At 44.9% G+C, this 20,849-nt stretch overlaps 1 long non-coding RNA gene across 2 annotated transcripts; it reads left to right on the top strand.

Moving 5' to 3' along the window:
- The first annotated feature begins 10,918 nt into the window (after nucleotides 1-10,918).
- On the top strand, nucleotides 10,919-18,729 carry LOC142699151 (uncharacterized). Of its 2 annotated transcripts, none has more exons than XR_012866033.1 (4): nucleotides 10,919-11,305; nucleotides 14,189-14,647; nucleotides 15,714-15,808; nucleotides 18,201-18,729. It is a non-coding gene; the product is annotated as an uncharacterized LOC142699151 (long non-coding RNA). The 2 variants fall into 2 exon arrangements; XR_012866032.1 differs by having other exon boundaries at nucleotides 14,186-14,647.
- The last annotated feature ends 2,120 nt before the right edge of the window (nucleotides 18,730-20,849 follow it).

Genomic DNA, 20,849 nt, shown 5'->3' with positions numbered 1-20,849 from the left:
TGCAAATTTTGGTGTTTTTTACAATTAAATACTGAATGTATCGGCGAAATTTTGCCAGTAACATAAAGTCCAATGTGTCACGAGAAAACAACCTCAGAATCGCTTGGATAGGTAAAAGTATTCTGGAGTTATTACCACATAATTGAAACATGTCAGCTTTGAAAAATGAGGCTCTGTCAGGAAGGTCAAAAGTGGCCACAGCGGGAGGGGGTTAAAGAGGCTCTGTCACCACATTATAAGTGCCCAATCTCATACATTAGGAGATTGGCGCTGTAATGTAGGTGACAGTAATGCTTTCTATTTTTAAAAAAACGATCTATTTTCACCACTTTATTAGCGATTTTAGATTTATGCTAATGAGTGTCTTAATGCCCAAGTGGGCGTGTTTTTACTTCAGACCAAGTGGGCGTTGTACAGAGGAGTGTATGACGCTGACCAATCAGCGTCATGCACTCCTCTCCATTCATTTAGGCAGCGCATAGGGATCCTTTTAGATCACTATGTGCTGTCTTATACTAACACATTAACAATACCGAAGACAGTTTTGACAGTGAATAGACATTCCACGGGATGTCTATTCACAATCCCTCCACTTCGTTAATGTGTCTATGGTAGTTACAGTAGAGCACAGCGTAATCTCGCGAGATTACGCTGTAGATGAAAGGTTACAACGAGATGTTGCCCTAGAAAAGGGCCAAAACAAAGAGAGCCCTAAAGAGGCCAAATAAATGGTACCCAAATGAGGACCATAGAAATGGTTCCTGAGTAAGAACTATATAAATAGTGGCCGAGGACCACTGAAATGGTGCCTGCGTGTGGCCAAAAACATATGATGCCCTAGAAAAGGGCCAAAACAAAGAGAGCCCTAGAGAGCCCAAATAAATGGTACCTAGATGGAGACCATAGAAATGGTTCCCGAGTAAGGACTATATAAATAGTGCCCGAGGACCACTGAAATGGTGCCTGCGTGTGGCCAAAAACAGATGCCCTAGAAAAGGGTCAAAACAAATAGAGCCCTAAAGAGGCCAAAATAAATGGTACCCAAATGAGGACCATAGAAATGGTGCCCGAGAAAGGACCATATAAATAGTGCCCGAGGACCACTGAAATGGTGCCTGCGTGTGGCCAAAAACAGATGATGCCCTAGAAAAGGGCCAAAACAAAGAGAGCCCTAAAGAGGCCAAATAAATGGTACCTAGATGAAGACCATAGAAATGGTTCCTGAGTAAGGACTATATAAATAGTGCCCGAGGACCACTGAAATGGTGCCTGCGTGTGGCCAAAAACATGCCCTAGAAAAGGGTCAAAACAAAGAGCCCTAAAGAGGCCAAAATAAATGGTACCCAAATGAGGACCATAGAAATGGTGCCCGAGAAAGGACCATATAAATAGTGCCCGAGGACCACTGAAATGGTGCCTGCGTGTGGCCAAAAACAGATGATGCCCTAGAAAAGGGCCAAAACAAAGAGAGCCCTAAAGAGGCCAAATAAATGGTACCTAGATGAAGACCATAGAAATGGTTCCTGAGTAAGGACTATATAAATAGTGCCCGAGGACCACTGAAATGGTGCCTGCGTGTGGCCAAAAACAGATGCCCTAGAAAAGGGTCAAAACAAATAGAGCCCTAAAGAGGCCAAAATAAATGGTACCCAAATGAGGACCATAGAAATGGTGCCCGAGAAAGGACCATATAAATAGTGCCCGAGGACCACTGAAATGGTGCCTGCGTGTGGCCAAAAACAGATGCCCTAGAAAAGGGTCAAAACAAATAGAGCCCTAAAGAGGCCAAAATAAATGGTACCCAAATGAGGACCATAGAAATGGTGCCCGAGAAAGGACCATAGAAATAGTGCCCGAGGACCACTGAAATGGTGCCTGCGTGTGGCCAAAAACAGATGATGCCCTAGAAAAGGGCCAAAACAAAGAGAGCCCTAAAGAGGCCAAATAAATGGTACCTAGATGAAGACCATAGAAATGGTTCCTGAGAAAGGACTATATAAATAGTGCCCGAGGACCACTGAAATGGTGCCTGCGTGTGGCCAAAAACAGATGCCCTAGAAAAGGGTCAAAACAAATAGAGCCCTAAAGAGGCCAAAATAAATGGTACCCAAATGAGGACCATAGAAATGGTTCCCGAGTAAGGACTATATAAATAGTGCCCGAGGACCACTGAAATGGTGCCTGCGTGGGGCCAAAAACAGATGCCCTAGAAAAGGGTCAGAACATATAGAGCCCTAAAGAGGCTAAAATAAATGGTAATGGATGAGTATAATATAGTGAGTGTGGGTAGGTTTGTGTAAAATGGAAGTGTGTTATTTAGTGAGTGCAAAGAAGTATATAATAGATGAGTGTAAATTAGTGAGTTTGGGTAGGTAGGTATATAATGGATGAGTGTAATATAGTGAGTGCAGATAGGTAGGTATATATTGGATGAGTGTAATATAGTGAGTGCAGATAGGTAGGTATATAATGGATGAGTGTTATATAGTGAGTGCAGATAGGTAGGTATATATTGGATGAGTGTAATATAGTGAGTGCAGATAGGTAGGTATATAATGGATGAGTGTTATATAGTGAGTGCAGATAGGTAGGTATATATTGGATGAGTGTAATATAGTGAGTGCAGATAGGTAGGTATATAATGTATGAGTGTAATATAGTGAGTGCAGGTAGGAAGGTAGGTATGTAATGGATGTGTGCAATATAGTAAGTGTGGGTTAGTAGGTGTATGTCACGTAGTGATGGAGGTATGTGGTGGTGGCCAGGAGCCAGAGGACGTCATGTAGAGGTAAGTATATGGCAGCCGCAGAGAGCCTTATGCCCCCTCTTTTTAGCCTTGTGGGGAAAGTGAAGACAACATTTCCAGAGGAGAGATGAAGCATGATCATTTTCCTCAGGTTCCCAAGATTTCTCCTCAGACCAAAGATTTTCTAATTGACCAGGTACCGGAGCTTCCCTCTGGACCTCTTGGTGCCCAGAATCCCGTTGACTTCATACTCTCTATCAGGAGTGGAGGAAGCAGGAGAACGAGGAAACTTCTTGGAGAAGTGATTCCGGAACAGAGACTTGGGAAGAGGCACATGAAAACATTTGGGAGTTTTCAAAGACTGTGGGAGTCGGAGCTTGTAGAAAACCAAGGATCCAATTTAAAACAGTGGGTCCTCAAACAAATGTACTTGGTGGATAACTAGACCTTGTCTCCTGGGTGGAATTGTGGAGGAACTCTATACTTCTTGTATGCATTTCCCTTCAATCGGCCTACTCCTTTACTTATAGACTCCTTGGCCTCCTGCCCTTTGTGCAAGAATTGAGTGAAACTGGCTGCTGGAACTTTGGACAGTGTTGGAACTGGCAGAGGGATTCTTGGATGCTGTCCATAAATCAAGAAAAAAGGTGTGGATTCCCAGGTGTAGTTATTCTAAGCAAACTCTGCCCAGGGAAGGAGACTAGTCCAGTCATCTTGAAGTGCGGACACAAAATTGCTGAAAAAGTTTTCCAAAACCTGGTTGAACCATTCCAATTCTCCATTAGATTAATGGTGGTAGGCGGAAAGAAAATCCAACTTAACTTCAAACAACTTGCAGAGTGGCCTTTAGAACTTTGAAGTAAATTTCACTCCTCTATCGAACACGATATGCTTAGGGAGTCATCGCAGACGAAAAATGTGTTTACTGAAGAGATTAGACAGACGTTTAGCAGAAGAAAGGCCGGTCAGAGGAATAAAGTGTGCCATCTTCGAAAAACAGTCAACTACGAACCAGATTACAGTACAACCAGAGCAACTTGGTAAGCCAAGTCCAACCTGCTTGATGAGGGTTTAGTCTATATGCCGTTTGCAGATACAATACATTTTTGTGGTCGGTGTAGACAGTGATGGCATAATGAGCACCTTCTAGCAAACGTCTCCATTCTTCGAGAGCTAATTTTATGGCCAAGAGTTCCTGATCTCCAATGCCATCATTTTTCTGGGTAGGGGACAAGGCTTTGGAGAAGAATCCACAGGAAAGCGTTTTTGCTTTATAATTTTTTTGAAAAAGAACAGCACGCACTCCTTACAGATGAGACCTGCTTCTCCAAGATGGAGGTTTTACTGTAGTCCGGTCCATGGAGAACTAAGGCAGAGGAGAAGGCCTGTTTAAGGCTGAGGAAAGCAGAAACAGCTTTAGAAGTCCGAATTTTGGCAATGAAACCCATTTTGGTGATAGCAGAGATGGGTGCCACCAGGTAAGAAAATTTAGGAATTAATTGTCGATCATAATTAGTAACTTCAGGAAGTCGTTGTATGGCTTTGAGTCCATGGGGACTAGACAATTTAAGTACTGCTGGATCTATTTGAATTCCTTGATCAGAGATATATCCTACAAAAGACAGTCTGGATCACTCAAAAAGCAATTTTTTAAGCTTGGCATATAGATGATTCTCTGTAAGTCGGTGCAGAACAAGACTCTATTGCTTGCGATGAGTATAGTGGTCTGGGGAGAAAACAAAAATGGCATCCAAATATAACAAAACACAGCCGTATAACAGATCTTGCAAAATGTCGTTAACAAGTTCTTGAAAGACAGCCGGGGGATTTCTGAGACCAAAAGCCACAATTAGATATTCATGGTTTCCATCTCTAGTGTTAAACATGATTTTCCCCTCATTCCCTTCACAGATGTGAATCAAATTGTAAGTACCACGTAAGTCTAGCTTGGTGAAAATCTTAGCACCTTGCAGTCAGTCAAAGAGCTTGGAAATGAACGTGTTTTTTTTTTTTATCGTGATTTCATTAAGACCTCGGTAGTTAATACAGGGCCTGTTCATCCTTGATGCGGTCTGCCAGACCTTTCCAAAACATAGTGACAAGAGAATCAATGTTCCACTGTAACTCTGTGGATAATGTGCAAAACTGGATGGCATATTGTCCTACTGGAGTAGTGACGAAGAAGCAGATGATGACTTTTTTAAAAGTCGTGAAAAATTCTTGGATAACAAAGATGATGGGTTTTTCCTTTTCCATAGAGGTGAAGCCCAGGCCTGCGCCTCACCAGACAGTAGAGACAAGATGTTGGCTACCTTAGCGTGGTCGGAAGCTAATTGCTGCGCTACTAGCTCAAAACGGATTGTGCATTGATTTAATCCTCTACAAGGCTTGGAGTCGCCTTTGTAACGTGGAGGAGTTGGAAGATGCAATCCAGGACTGAAGGCAGCAAATTGAGGAGGTGGCGATTGCGCCCCAGCAGCAGATAAAACACTTAAATGTGAAGAAACATTTTGTAATAACTGATACAATTGATACTAGCGGACACGTTGCCTGAAATGGTGTCGAAAGTTCTCTAGGATCTGGTTGACCCTCTCCACTTGGCCATTGAACTGTGGATGGTATTCAGAAGAAAGATCTGACTTGACTTCCAGCAGGCCACACAGAGCTCTCCAAAATCTTTAGGTGAACTGTACACCATGGCCTGAAACAATATGATGGTAAAGAACATGCAGGCGAAATATATGCTGTATAAAGAGACCGGCAAGATGAGGAGCAGAAGGCAAACAAGACAAAAGACCAAAATGTGCCATTTTGAATAAGCGATCTACCACCGGCCAGATGGTATTGCATTTGGATGAAAGGAGTAGATCCCTCACAATGTCCATCGCAATATGTTGCCACAGAGAATCAGGGACTGGAAGAGGTAGAAGAAGACCAGGTGGTCTGGACTTGGAGGTCTTGTTCTGGGAGCAGAAGGAACAGGAAGCCACATAGTCCTGAACATCCTGGACCATGGCTGGCTACCAAAATTGATGAGAAATGAGCTCTCTGGTTTTACGCACTCCTGCGTGACCGGCCAGTTTAGGGTTATGTCCCCAGGAAAGCACTGTCCTTCTTTTGGCTGAGGGAACAAAGGTTTTACGATGATGGATATCCTTCAGTAGGACCGGAGCCACCAGAATGATGCGAGAAGGATCGATATAATATGTTTCACTTGATCAGAGTCATCAAATCACCGAGACAGATTCGGATATTACATCGCTGAAAGGTTTGGCCTCAGCTTACTTGTCCTTAAACACCCACAGCTCATTTCTCAAATTGAAATACATGTCTCAGTGGGAGACGGATATGGGTCGGGAGTTCTCGGAGGAGGACTGGAGGGCTGCTTTACATCACTCACATAGGATATCCAAATGTGTCAATCATATAGAAGCCGTTAGGAAAATTCAGTTTCGTTGGTACCTCACACCTGTTACAACATATGCAAGCCAGGGCTTCTCCTTTGTGTTGGAGGGAATGTGGAGCAAGGGGCACATTATTTCATCTATGGTGGACATGTAAATCAGTCTACCCATTCTGGAAGCGTATCTTCCGCTACATATCAGAATTAATGGGAGCAGAACTTTTACCTTCCCCTGCATTGGCTTTAACTGATATGCAGATGGATGAGATCCCTTTAGAATATAGGTGGCCAATAAGCCATATTCTTATCGCTTCCAGATTCCATATAGCCAAGAGATGGAAAACAGCTGAGGCTCTGAATCTCTCGGAGGTGCTAAACAGGGTTTATCTTCACTTCTATTACGTATTGCACTTTGCTACATCTAAAGGTTATAGGCAGAAGTGTTTGTCTCAATGGGCCCCTTGGACGGAGTTACCCCATGTTCAACTTCTGCTCCGCAAGAACTCTGTCACTCTGTGAATGTATCTGTGCTAACTTATACATGGTTTTCGTATCCTGCATCATCCTGTTCCTTTTTGACATCTCATATGTATAATTGCTTGTATTTATCACCACCACTCTTTGTATGTCTGTTTTTATGTTTGTCTGTTAATATGTCAGTATGTCAACGTCCGAGGCACGTTTCTGATATCTAAAGGTGCAAGCTTTTTCTGTGTTCTGTATACAACACTGTGAGACTGTATCATTGTGATGTTGTATACTTTTGTATTGTACTTTGGAAAAATAAAAACCAAATGAATTTCAAATCACCGAGACAGAGCGTCAGCCTTAGTATTCCTTTCGGCAGGACGGAAATGTAACAGAATTTCAAATCAGGCAAAGAATAGCGCCCACCTGGCCTGGCGCGGATTCAACCGCTGAGCGGTCTGTAGATAGACCAAATATTCGTGGTCTGAAAATAATTACAGGATGCATGACCCCTTCTAGCAGATGTTTCCACTCTTCCAATGCCAATTCAATGGCCAGAAGCTCCTGATCTCTAAGAGTAATTCTTCTCGGCAGGAGAAAATAACTAGGAGAAGAAGCCGCAGGTGACAGTCTTGCCGGTAAGACCTTTTTGCGTCAGGTCTGCACCTGCATCGATAGTAGAGGCATCCACCTCAAAGAAGAATTGCTTGGAGATGTCCGGATGCTGCAATATAGGGGCGGCAGAGACAGACTGAGTTGAAGAAATGCCAATTTGGTCTCTTGGGTCTCATTTTTGGCATTCACTCCTTTCTTTGTAAGAGCTGAAATAGGCGCCAGTAATGAAGAGTAGTGGGGAATAAACTGCCGGTAGAAATGTGCAAATCCCAGAAAGCGTTGAATTGCACGGAGACCCTGAGAACAAAGCCAGTTCAACACAGCAGATGTTTTGTTGGTGTCCATCTTCAATCCCTGGTCAGAGACTATATAATCTAGAAAGGGAAGGGAGGATTTCTGGAAGACCCACTTCTCCAACTTTGCACAGAGCTTATTCTCCAGCAACCGTTGAAAGACCTGTCGAACACGTTTCCAATGTGTAGTCAAAGCGGGTGAGAAAATCTTGATGTCGTCTAGATACATCACCACATTGACATATAACGGATCCCGGTGGATGTCGTTAACTTGCTTATCATTGCTTTGCATTAAAGAGCCTTACAGGCAAAGACATTGCTGCTTGTAAGATTACCCCGAAATGAACCATTTATCGGATCATCCAGTACTTCAAGGAGAGAGGTTCATTTGCTATGAAGAAGGCTTCAGGGTGTCCATGAAATTCCAGCAAGTACCAGGACCTTCTCCTAAAGAGGATTCAGCTATGGGATCGGTTCAACAGCAGTGCAGAGCTTCCTCAGACATCTGTCAGTGCATCTGCACGCACAGTGAGGTGAAGGCTTTTGGAGGCTGGACTGGTGTCAAGAAGAGCTGCAAAGAAGCGACTTCTCTCCAAGAAAAACATCAAGGACAGACTGACATCCTGTTTTAAGTATATTGATTGGACTGCAGAGGACTGGGATAAAGTTATTGTAACGCTGGCGGCAGGTCCCTCTCCTGCCAGTGGTCTCCGTCGCTGGATCCTGTACCTTGCTTGACAGCCTCCTCCACCACGAGGTCGCTAACGTCCACTGATGTCTCCTGCTCACGGCAGCCGGATCCCAAGTGCGCGCTGGCCCAGGCCGTTTCTTAAAGGGCCAGCATGTAAGTATATAATGGATGAGTGTAATATAGTGAATTCAGGTAGGTATATAATGGATGAGTGTAATATAGTGAGTGCAGGTATGTATATAATGGATGAGTGTAATATAAAGAGTGCAGGTAGGTATATAATGGATGAGTGTAATATAGTGAGTGCAGGTAGGTATATAATGGATGAGTGTAATATAATGAGTGCAGGTAGGTATATAATATATGAGTGTAATATAATGAGTGCAGGTAGGTATATAATGGATGAGTGTAATTTAATGAGTGCAGGTAGGTATATAATGGATGAGTGTAATATAGTGAGTGCAGGTAGGTATATAATGGATGAGTGTAATATAATGAGTGCAGGTAGGTATATAATGGATGAGTGTAATATAATGAGTGAAGGTAGGTATATAATGTATGAGTGTAATATAATGAGTGCAGGTAGATATATAATGTATGGGTGTAATGTAGTGAGTGCAGGTAGGTATATAATGGATGAGTGTAATATAGTGAGTGCAGGTAGGTATATAATGGATGAGTGTAATATAATGAGTGCAGGTAGGTAGGTATGTCAGTAATACACTGCAGAATTAAGGTGGGATTCACACGACAGGGTTTCCCGGCCGGGTGCCGGCCGTTCATAAATCGGCCGGCACCCGGCTGCATTAGGAATAATAGACCCCTAATGGGGCTATTCACACGACCGATTTTTTGACGGGCCAGGAAAACCGGCCGTCAAAAAATGGGACATGCCCTATATTCGGCCGGGTACCCGGCCGCCCGGCTCCCATAGAAGTCTATGGGGCCGGGTAATACACGGCCATCACCGGAATGTGTCCCGAGTGATGGCCGGGTCAACCGTCACTCGCGCACTCTCTCCTCCTCACAGTGCAGAGTGCATGTGAGGAGGAGGAGTTGATGCCATTCGGACGAATGGCTACACTGGTGATACTGTGTGGCAGGGTCGGGGTGTACAGCAGGTGGAAAGGAGCGCTGCGCTGGCTCCCTTCCACTGCTTGTTACGGTTCCCGACCGCTGGCTGTGTTTTTACGGCCAGCGGTCAGGGTCCTTAAATCCTGAGCCATAGACTTTTTACGGCTCGGGTTTTAACTTGCTGCCCGCGCGATCGGGCAGCTGAATGTCGGGTCTCCGGCTGTCAGTGACTGCCGGGGACTCTGAGGAGAGGATAGAAGCAGCTTTCACTGCTTCTGTCTTCTACGATGTCTTTTTACACAACGCTCAATGAACGCTGTGTATAGAAATAGAGACAGCAGCGGTGCCTTCTCTATTCCTCCCGGTGATCATGTGACTGGTCACATGATCGCCGGGTGCCGTTAGTGACAGACTGCTGCTGGGTCTTACTAGACCTAGCACAATCCTATTAGTGACAATCGTCACTGTGAGAGGGCTGATTTCCCCTGTAACTGGGGCTGCTGTGCAGCTCCAGTTACAGGGAAAAACATGGTGTAAAAGAAAGAAAAAAAATATTAAAAGTTCCAAAAAGGTATTTTTTGACCTTTGAGGGACAGAACATAATAATAAAAAAATAAGTAAAGTGCAAAAAATTAATCAGATTAAAAAACGGTCAGGGAAAAAACCGGATGCAAATCGGGTCCAAATCGGCCGGTAAAAACAGCAACACGGCCCGGAACAGAATCGGAACGGATGCAAACCGGCCGGGAAAATCGGCCAAAAACGGCCGATTTTCCCGGCCGACACTCGGACCCTGTCGTGTGAATGAGGCCTAAGGCGGGATTCACACGACCGGGTCGCGCCCGAGCCCGAGTGCCGGCCGGTAAAACCGGCCATTCTGCCCGGCCGGTTTGCATAAAGTTTTGCATCCGGGCCGGGCAGATCTGGACAGTGACATCAGCGGCAACTCCTGAAGGGGAATCCCCATGTGTTCGGGGATTCCGCTTCAGGAGTTTCCCCTGATGTCACTGCCCAGATATGGACAGAGACATCAAGCGCTCTGTCCAGGAGCGGAATCCCCGAAAACACGGGGATTCCGCTCCTTCAAGGAGCTAAAGTGCGGCTAGCACATAGCAGAGCGGGGAGATACCTCCCTGCTCTGCGATAGTGGCGTTGCTGCAGTAGTAGCAGCCGCAGCAGCTGCTAGCGGCGCCATCGAAGGTGTCGCCGGGCCAGGGTGCTTTTAAAACAAGCAGGGGAAGGGAGCCAGCGCAGCGCTCCCTTCCACCTGCTGTACACCCCGGCCCTGCAACACAGTGTACAGCGATGCCATTCGTCAGAATGGCATCAACTCCTCCTCCTCACATGCACTCTGCGCTGTGAGGAGGAGGAGATAGAGCGCAAGCGCCAGAAAACCCGGCCATCACTCGGGACACATCCCGGTGATGGCCGGGTATTACCCGGCCCCATAGACTTCTATGGGAGCCGGGCGGCCGGGTACCCGGCTGAAGATAGAGCATGTCCTATTTTTTGACGGCCGGTTTCCCCGGCCATCAAAAAATCGGTCGTGTGAATAGCCCCATTAGGGGTCTATTATTCCTAATGCAGCCGGGTGCCGGCCGATTTATGAACGGCCGGCACCCGGCCGGGAAACCCTGTCGTGGGAATGAGGCCTAACGCAGCATGTGATTACGATTTTTATAAATATTATTCTCTTGTATTAAATAGATTTCTACTACATGTAAACATAAAGGTTTTCTATATTTTCTTTGCTATCTTTTCTGTACCCCACATGGCCACTCTATGGTGATGCAGGTGGTGGCGCTATTTCACTGTTTACCTCCGGCAGCAGAAGGGCGAGGGGCAGCCCTGCCACACAACAACAATCCTGGTTCCGCAGTAGAATTTTCTGTTTTTTTGGTGTAAACTTTTTGCATAGATTTTCATTGTAGGATCTGTACAAAGTGGAGCTGCCAGGAGATCGGGGACTTGATGAGATGGACGCATGCAGCTCCCGTCAGGAACATACTGGTTAGGTGAGTAGTCCCACCTCATAATATCCATGAAATATGGAAATAAATAGGTTTTGGACAAATATCAAACTATCACTGCCAGGCAAAAAACTTTAAAACAGAATTTTTAATAAATATTAACTGTAAAAAAAATAATCAAATACCAATTTAATTTTACTACAAAACACATAGCACCTCGATCAGTGGTACAAGCATCTTTGGGGTACTCCAGCGGGTAGAGTTCATAGAACAGGGTATAATACTAGTAATACCAGTTCAGTATCAGGGCATAATAAATGAGTAGTCCCACCTCCCCTTTCTCATCCATATTAGGCTCTGTTCACATCTGCGTTGGGGTCCCGTTCTGACGTTCCGTCGGAGGTTTCCGTTAGAACGGGACCCTGAGCAGACACCGACGAAAACCAGGGGTTTCCGTTTCCATCACCATTGATTTCAATGGTGACGGAGCCGGTGCCCGTGGTTTCCGTTTGTCTCTTTTGTGCTCCGGACCCTTCGTTTTGCCGGAAGCAATAGCTTAGTCGACTACTGAAATCAATGGTGATGGAAACGGAAACCCCTGGTTTCCGTCGGTGTCAGTTTGTGTCTGCTCAGGGTCCTGTTCTGACGGAAACCTCTGACGGGAACGTCAGAACGGGACCCCAATGCAGATGTGAACAGAGCCTTAGGGCATGACCAGACGTGGCGGAATTGCTCTGCAATTCCGCTGCGGATAGTCCGCAGCGGAAATCCGCAGCGTACACGTTTCTCCATTGCTTTCCACAGCTTTTTAGTTGGGTTCGTTTACACGTTGCGGACAATTCTGCGGAGCATAGGCTGTGGTGCGGAATTTGGTGTCCGCAGCATACACTGGCTGTTGCGGACATGTAGCGGACTTGTTGCGGACTCATTGCGGAATTTCTCCATTGACTTCAATGGAGAGTGAAAATTCCGCAATGAAGTCCGCAGATGTTATGTGTGCTGCGGAGCGTAAAGGTTTTACTAACATGATAGTTCTTCATTCTGGCTAAACCTATGTATCTCTAGATCTACAGCCAGACTGAGGAAGTCAATGGGGCTCCCGTAATTACGGGTGATTACGTGTGTGCACCCGTAATTACAGGAGCGTTAATAGGCGATGTCAGTAAATAGTCACTGTCCAGGGTGCTGAAAGAGTTAAACGATTGGCAGTAACTGTTTCAGCACCCTGGACAGTGACATCCGATCACAATATACATCAGCCTGTAAAAAAAATAGAAGTTCATACTTACCCATAACTCCCTGCTTCTTCCTCCAGTCCGGCCTCCCGGGATTACGTTTCAGTCCAAGTGACGGCTGCAGCCAATCACAGGCCAATCACAGGCTGCAGCGGTCACATGAACTGCCGCGTCATACAGGGAGGTCGGGCTGGATGTCGAAAGAGGGACGCGTCACCAAGACAACGGCCGGGTAAGTATGAATTTCTTTTTCTTTTACTAGGGAAAGGGCTGTCCCTTCTCTGTATCCTGCACTGATAGAGAGAAGGGAAGCCCTTTCCCCCTCAATACGCAACGGCCAGTCCGCATCAATTTAATGCCCATTTTAGGCAAAGCCGCGACAGAATCTGCAACGCAGATTATGTGCGGCATTGATGCGGACAGTGTATGCAGAACTCCGCCACGTCTGGTCATGCCCTTAGACTGTCACACAGAAACCTCTGCATGTTCTTTATATCCACAATTTCTAGTTATAATCCCTCCTCATCGGGCTGCAGCGGCCAAACCGCAGGAGAAGTGGGGGGTGTGAACATAATCTTAGGCAGCCTTGGCTGGAATTACAGCTGTGATTGGATAGAGTAGGTCACATGTGGACACGAAGTCCCTGTTTACACACCAAGTTTTTTGCAGGTGGAAAAATCTGCCTCAAAATTCCTTCTGCCGCTTTTTTTACGCATTTTTCGACCACGGCCATTGAGCACCGCACGCAAAAATGCCGCGAAAACCATTTTCTTTGCCTCCCATTGATGGCAATGGGAGGTCAGAGACGGAAACGCTTGAAGAAAGGGCTTGACGCTGCTTTTTCCTGTGAGTGTTTTTTTCTCGTGGGAAAAACGCCTCTGCATCCCATTGAAATCAATAAGATTAGTTTTCGGACGTTTTTTGGTGCGGTTTTCGATGCGTTTTCCACTTAAAAAAACGCTCCAAAAAAACTCTGTGTGAACTAGGCCTAAGTTTATGCAGTTTTCTAGAACCCTATTCACATTCATACTTTGTGTCAATTTGACCATGGAAATCTGCAATAAATATGTAACATGTGAACATAGACTTAGGGGCTACACGTGATGTTTCAGGCTACATTTACACACTGCAACCAGGTTACATCACACTTGTCTTCTCTCCCAGATTGTCCTGGAGACTTCCAAACTAGGGAAGATCTTACATGATGTAGCTGCATAAAGGAAGGCACTCTGCTGGGACTATTTGTGAGGGGGAACTCTGCTTGTAGTGGTTATTGGGGGCAGTCTGCTGGCACTAATTATTGGAGGCACTTTGCTGGCAATATGGTTTATTGAGGTGGTCTCTGCTGGTAGTGTTGTTTATGAGGGGGCAGTATACTGGCACTGTTTAAGGGACAATACTCTGCTGGCACTGTATGGGGGCACTCTGCTTAGTCTAATGATGGGGTCGCTCGCTGATAACTGAGGCTTCTTAGCTGTCCTTATCGGTGGGGTTTACATAGGAAAGAAATTCTCAAACCACATCTCAAATCTCCCTGTAGTTGATTCTAAAAACAGACAAGTACGGCTCAGAAAAACGGCTGCAAACAAATAACCATTGATGTGATTGGAAATGAACAAAATGTTTTTCGCTTTCTGTGATTATTATTTACATGTTTTATAAGACATGTTGCATCTCGTGTTATACACAGCAGAAGGCAACAGCACACGTCTTATCACACAGGAAGAGGAAATACATCAGAAAGGGAAACGGGAAGAGGAAGAGCAGCCATGTCATACAGGAAATACAGGGAAGTGACATCATCACAGGAGGTAACGTATATCCTGTGTGCGGGGACCCCAGAAATATGATGAGACTGACGTATCAGGGCTGATACATAGTAATGTTATGTAATGTTATGTTATTATATATCATTACGTGTGTGTTTAGGCTGTGCTTATATATGTTAGTAGGTCGGACCAGAAGGATCGCGTGTTCTGTATACAAGCTCCAGATAAGAAGAACATGGATCAGCACAACAACACCAGCGCTCCTGGGACTGCGCTCCAACCACACAGCATTTCATCCGGAGGATCGACTGTTCCGTAGTCCAAAACGTCACTTCTCGGGTTCTATTCCTACAATGGAGGAAAAAGTCAATTACATATTTTCAGTAATTATTGTTACAATATCTCCATTAAGGAAATCTCATGTATGGAATATTTTTTTGTATCACCTTAACTTCTGGTTACACCTGAAATGCCCTATAAGGGTATTTAGATATCATAGAGGGGGGTATCACGCTGGAGACCCTCTCTAAGACCCAAATGGAAGCTCTGCGCCACCTCTGTCCAGAGGCTGTGTGTGGTATTGCAGCTTTTCTGTATTGAAATGTATAGGGCTAAGCTGTCCACACACCGCACATCACCTGTGGACAGGTGTGGCTCTGTTTTTGGAAGATATCAGCTCTATTTTTCTAATTATGTACAACCCCTTTAATGAAATAATCTCTTTAGAGGGTTTTCTCCATCTCAGACGTTTATGTGATATCCACCTATGCTCATGCACGCAGCTCTCTCCGTTCTGTACTATGGGAGTTACACAAATAGTTCAACAGCGCTCAGCTGTTTCCGAAACTTCCATAGAACAGAATAGAGAGAGGGACGTGCGAGGCCTTTCCCAAGTCATTCTCCACCTGGAATCAGCAGCCATTAGACGGGACAGGGATCTGGGAACAAAGCAGGACAGGGTCAGGGAGAGACCTCCGTTTTCCACATAGGTGTGAGTCCCAGAGAAATAGTAAGATGGGAGTACCCCTTTAAATAAAACTTCTTAGTGATGATCCATTTTCTTAAGGTGTTTAATTAAACTATGGACAGTGAGGTCGAAGAACCGGCACCCAAAATATCTATACTGGAGTGACATGCCTGTTACTAACGCTGTATACAAGCTCCCCCCGTATAACAGACAGGGCCCTCACTGAGACTTTGTAGGGGCTCCTAGAGACAAATATATATTGATGTACAGACATTTTCCCCTCCGTTATTGTGCAGCACGACCTCCCCACACATAACAGGCAGGACCCTCACTGACCCCCTGGACAGACACATAGGCCTGAATATATTTATATCTTTATATTTTCCATTATTCACCTGCAGGAAATGTTATTTTTAGAAATGGGGAGAAATACTTGGAATTGTGTTTTTTTAGTTTCTGATGTTATTTTTGTTACTTCTCAGGTATAAGGAGAAAAGTAACCGGCATAGACAAGATGAGACGTGGATGAAGATGTGCGGAGGACTGTACCCCACCGGGAAAGAGCGGGCTGTCACTGGTATTACCATGGGGCAGATATACTAAGGCCTCATGCACACGACCGTAGTGAGGTGCATTGACCGTGACTTACGGCTCGTACGTCCGCGGAGTGTCACCCACGGCCACCCTCAAATCGCGGGCCGTGCATATGACCGCGTGCATTATTTTCTATGAGCCTGTACCGCAAAACACGACCGTAATAAGACATGTCCGTTGTTTTTGCGGTCCAGGTTCCTGGGCAATGCACGGACAGTGGAAACCACGGTCGTGTGCATGGGCCCATTGAAATGAATGGGGCCGCAATTCACCTGCAGATTTGTGGGTGAATTGCGGCTGCAAAAATACGTTCGTGTGCATGGGGCCTAAAACTATCAGAGTTTTACACAGTGTAAACTGATACAAGGAAGTCAGAAATTGCGCCAAATTTATCACAGTGGTGCACGATGTATGATAGATTTTACTAGACATGTTAGACACTTTTCTCTTCCTTATACCACCTCTTGGTTGACTTAGTTTAAGACACGCCCCTTTATTCTAGGTCACGCCCCTTGTCAAGCACGCCGCAAAATGTGGCTAAAACAATTAATAAATATGGCGCACAACGTGTACGCCATAATTCTGGCTCAATTTGAATAGTAAATCTGCCCTACTATAAATGTAATATAAATTTGGGGTTAGTATTCAGGGCATTCCCTATTTAAAGAATTGATAAGAGTCGGGAATCCTTCAGCTTAGTCCATTCTCTCTACTATCAGTCAGTACAGGGAGTAGTAGTACATATAAAACATTACATGGTCACCATGTCAGCTTTATTCTGCCTGCACTGACAGCACAAAGTCTTCATGGTGACTGCAGGACTGGAAGTCAAGGACCACCTCTATGATGTCCGCGGGACCTAATAGGGATATGGCGCTTTTTCCATTTATTTGTTGTTGTACTGCAATGAGAATATTATTTACATGCAGTATTTATTGCTAGGGGTATTTTTTTTCTGAAAATTCTATAAAGAGCAAGTGGCGTAGGATTGGATAAGTCTGGTGACATCAAGACACAAATGTGACCTCAAGAATTCGTCAATGAGCTGATAATCCCGGTGCCAATTCTGGCTGCAAGTAATATATAAAGGGGCACACCTACCTCAAGTACTGGCACAGTATAAGGTCATCAGGGTGACTGCAGGACTGGAATTAACGCTCTTTTATGAAAAGGGTGTTTTGCAATGTTCAGCACATGGCAGCTTTGTGTATATAGTAGTATATAGACCCTACTGCACTGATTCTTCATACTATACCCTAATAGAGCATAGTTGACAATATTTGGAATTTCTTTCTAGGGACACTTTAGTTTCAGATGGATTGAGACAGGACTTGACAGGGCCTACCTTTGACAGAACGTGGTTCATTGGGCATGGCTTGTCATGGGGCAGGGTTAGTGAGAATACACTTTGTGTACCAGATATTCCCTGTATTCTGTCCTCACTATAAAAACCTTGCAGTAAGGACAGTATAGAGGGAGGGTATCGCCTGCAGAAGTGATCTAAGTAAGTATGGCACGTGACCACTGTGGCCAGTGATTGACTAGTTCGATCATGTGCCGATACGGGACATCACTGGTCCAGCCTATGTAAACAGGCCGGCAGGGGATTGTGAACCGCCGGCACTGGAGCCGCAGAGAATAAGAAGGTGGGTATTTGCTAAATGGTGCAATTTTCAGTTTGAATTACAATTTTTATAAAGCCTGGAAAACCCCTTTAATAACAAACCCTAAAATGTATTCAGACCCCCGGACAAATCCCCTTTATGTACTTCCTGCTCCTTCAGCAGCTCTGGGTCCCATTCGGCTCCGGACCCCACCTCTGCTGGCTGAGCCAGGAGCTGTTAGTGATATTGGCCTTTACATATTGGAGTAATCCAATAGATAAAAGCTAATTTTTTTAATTAAATCTTGCAATGTAGTTTGGGTGGGCACTGCGCCTTTGATTGCATGACAAATTTTTCTTGGAGTTCCCCTTCAAAAATAGATAAGCGGCGGGTAACACAAATACTTCACACGGGGACAGTAAAGTAAAGCCCATTTTATTTTGACTGTGTTTCTGGACTGGACTGGTCCGGGACTAAACTTGACTGATCCCTTCGTCAGTTTAACACCAGATAAAGGGACCAGTCGTGCCAGAAACTTGTATTTAAATAAAATTCTACCATTGCTTGGCGCCCTATCTGTCTCCGTTTTTAAACATTTCTGTTAACCGCATCTTAAAGTTGAGCAGATTTACTTGTGAATTTATTTAACTTAGTTGAACATAGAACGCACTATCTACCTACCTGGCAGACAAAGGGTCTTGGTGTGGGTCACGGGGAATATCTTCAAGAGAGCAACTCTTCACTAGGACATTTTATTTATTCTTGTTTCAGAACTGAAGGGAATGTACCGTACAACATCAGCAGGAGGAAGCCCTGGTGTCGAGAACGTCAGCCATGGAAAGGGATGTGCCAGATCAAGGCCTGAAAGCTAAAGAGGCAGCAGATATGAACCACTAATGTCCATCTAAGAATGCCGAAACGTCATCCGTCCACACCTCCTCCTTCCCATCCCCCACTGCCCAGAAGGGGTTTTTAAGATCCATCCAATTAAAAGACAACTGTCCAGAAGTCTTTGAAAATGAAGCCTTGTCCATGATTCGCAGGGCTGCGGTGAAGTACAATGGTTTTGGGTGTTTAATGGCAAGTCTCTTCAGATGCCCGGCAATGGACTTCCTCCCCTCGTCCTGTTTGGTAGGGTCTCTGCACTCCCTTTCCTGTAGAACAGCTGCCTCTACAGATTCCCAAGGCCTTCTATATTTTTTTTCCTGTCTGGCTGATAGCAACACATGTCAATAAAAACATACCTCAATGTATTTATTGTATTTCTAATAAAAATGGATAGACAAATACATAAAAAGAATTTGTTTTAATTCCAAAGAACTATCATGAAATCTATATTATACCTGTGTAATCAATTGTGGACATGGTCACTGATTCATTGAAGAATGAGTAGGCTGGGTAACCCGTGGAGTAACATCTAAACAAGAAAGACATCTTCCTGCTACAAAAACAGGTCATAATCAGGACGAACGTACACCACCATACAACAAAGTCCAGCAAAGAGATCCCCCAGCCTGAGACATACTGTACTCCGTGTCAGAAGAACAAGAATCTACAAAAAGAGAGACAACTGCATCCAGTCGATGTTCTTATCAACCAAGAGGTTCACAAGGTGAGAAGACTAGTTGACATTTTTTTTCAAGGTATTACCCTAGGGAGCGCTCCAGTTAACATCTTTTTCTCACACTGTATTTTCCTAAGGTACTGTATACATTTCACTCATTAATGCCGACCTAGCCAAGTGAGCACACAACAAAGTAAGCCTGCGCACCCAAATAGAGTACCAACCATCTACATATCATGCCAATAAAGGAGTTTTGCCTTTGCATAGTGCTCCAAGGGGAGCACAATACAACTTCAATGCTACAAATACCTAACCTGAACGTCACATCTGCACCTTCCTCTTCTCTTTTGAAGATGTTAGTGTACAGAGTAGTAGGGGAATTGACCAGACATGATGTGCTGCCTCGTGGACTGTCCTATATTTCCAGAGCGAAGGAAAGATAGGTGGTCTGGCCAGTTGTAGACTTCATCCCTAACATCTGACACAGACCAAAATAAGTATTCGGCACTCAAAGCTAAAGTTTTAAGAAATCTCAAGTGCGCCAACTACAGTGGTCAGCCGCCATTCGTAACGAAGCGCCAACTACTGGATGTACCAGCAACCAGAACGGCACAGTGCCTGATGAAGGTCATGTAATGACCGAAGCGTCGCACTAAGGCTGGGTTCACACGAGCATGTTACGTCCGTAATGGACGGAACGTATTTCGGCCGCAAGTCCCAGACCGAACACTCTGTAGGGAACCGGGCTCCTAGTATCATAGTTATGTATGATGCTAGGAGTCCCTGCCTCTCCGTGGAACTACTGTCCCGTACTGAAAACATGATTACAGTACGGGACAGTTGTCCTGCAGCGAGGCAGGGACTCCTAGCATCGTACATAACTATGATGCCAGGAGCCCGGCTCTCTGCAGTGTGTTCGGTCCGGGACTTGCGGCCGAAATACTTTCCGTCTATTACGGACGTAACATGCTCGTGTGAACCCAGCCTTAGCCTCTGGCATCTACAACCACTTGAAATAAAATCAAGATTTATTCTTTAAACCTCAGCTTTGTGTGCCGAATTCTTATTTTGACTACGATTGGGTTGGGACCCTATTCGTGCACCTACATCGTCCAGTGCGTTCTGAACCACTACTTATCTGACACAGACCATCCTGGAGCTGAATGTCTCTGAGGCTGCTCTTTCAAAGTTGCTAATGTAGCTCATCTGGGCTCCATAGACCCAACCTTTATATATGACTCCTAGAGAAATGGGTTAGTGAAAGAAAAAGGTATAATTCAGATCCTGGAGGCCATTGAGTATGTCAACCTTTGGACCTTGATTGGCATCTACAACATATTTTCAGAGTAATCCATCAGATGTCTCAAGAAGAACATTTTATGAGGAAAGGACAATGTTGATGAGATTGCAGGTCCTCCTGTTTCTAACTCACATAATTATTACCCAGCATCCAGGTAAATAGTGCATACAAAGTCCAGAAAAATAACCAGACGACTGTCCAGATAAACATTGGATACAGCGCCCAGAAATGGTGCATTGTGCCCCGATAAATATTTCCTTAAAAGGATTGTCCGAGAAATGAAACTAGTTGCATGGAATGTTTTGAAATGTAAAAACAGCCATTACTCTCCTGTTAAATCCCCTGCGCCCATGATCTGTTGGTCAACCCGATGGGTTGATTGAGGAGACTACCCTACGTGGATCGACACCCGCTACAAAATTCTCACCCAAAAATTAAGATATGGAATATGTTACCCCCTTCTATGGCAGATCGAATAGCCGTAATTAAAATGATAGTATTACCCCAGTTGTTGTATCCACTGATTAACAGTCCCATGTGGATAGGAGAAAAGACA

Source organism: Rhinoderma darwinii, unplaced genomic scaffold, assembly GCF_050947455.1.
Source record: "Rhinoderma darwinii isolate aRhiDar2 unplaced genomic scaffold, aRhiDar2.hap1 Scaffold_138, whole genome shotgun sequence".
Classification (NCBI taxonomy): Eukaryota; Metazoa; Chordata; class Amphibia; order Anura; family Rhinodermatidae; genus Rhinoderma; species Rhinoderma darwinii.
Note: the sequence above shows the minus strand (reverse complement) of the source record. Positions and strands in the feature narration are given on the sequence as shown.